The sequence below is a fragment of the Penaeus monodon genome, chromosome 19 (genome assembly GCF_015228065.2).
Source record: "Penaeus monodon isolate SGIC_2016 chromosome 19, NSTDA_Pmon_1, whole genome shotgun sequence".
Classification (NCBI taxonomy): Eukaryota; Metazoa; Arthropoda; class Malacostraca; order Decapoda; family Penaeidae; genus Penaeus; species Penaeus monodon.
Genome location: NC_051404.1, coordinates 33,819,111 through 33,820,199, shown reverse-complemented (window position 1 = coordinate 33,820,199; position 1,089 = coordinate 33,819,111).

Below are 1,089 nucleotides of genomic sequence, written 5' to 3'. Positions count from 1 at the left end.
CGCAGATGTGTTTTACATTTTAAATGTTCAAAAGCAAAATAGTTTGTTAATGAAAACTGTCCGACACTTAACTGTAACAGGATAGAGTTTAATTGTCCGACACTAGCTTCTATAACCGACTCAAACGCTAAAATAATTTTTATTTAAAAAGTGAGTACAAAAAAAAAACGGAACGACCCCTGCCATGAAATGATTATTACATCATGGCACTCCTTCTGACGTGTCCTTCACCTGGAAATCCTCGTAGCTGAAGTAGAGAGTGAGGTAACCGATGACTACCAAGAGAAGGCTCGGAACGAAGGTGTTGCCGATGTAATAGCCATACAGGTTCTTGAAAAGTAGACGGACCTGTGGGAATAACTCGACGTTTTCATAGGTATGTATATACACAAGCACAAACAAACAAACGCAAAACAACTATAAATATCTATTTAAAACGTCCCTTCATTCTAACAATCCGAAACTCTCGCACATCGTCGCACCGACTTACCTGCATGAAACCAGCCTTCTCATCAGTTTCCTCAGTCATCGTCTCTTCCACAAGCTCGTACTCTAGAAGACGTCGGGAGCCGTTGAACGTCACTCCAAGGGCGTCCTGTTGCGGGCGAGGCATTCAGTGTAAGACTAGAGGAAATAAATGAATAAATCAGTTGATTAAGTAACTAGATTACCTTTTTTGCTAAATGTAGATATCGAGTGCCTCGTGTACTGGAACATATTGCGAGAATTATGAACCAAAAGATATATACATTATTAAGTATGGATTTACGAAGATAATAAATTTGTTTTCGGCTAATGACCAGTAGATTTTGTTTTTCGTTTTTTGTTTTAGTGTGTGTTTTTTGTAAAGCGTATATGCCGATTGTCATTCATACGCAGCATCTTCAAGGACCGCGCTCGTAAGGGTAGCTTCATGTTCAGTCTACAATTTTATATTTAAGTTTACCAATTATCAATTGAAAGCAAACAAATGTTACTGGTAATAATGTAAAATTTCTTAAACTCTATCTCGGATATGATAGTGTATCGTGAAGACAGTGAAAAGGAAAAAGTGGTGCCTGTACTTAAAAGGAGAAGCAAGTCCAACTA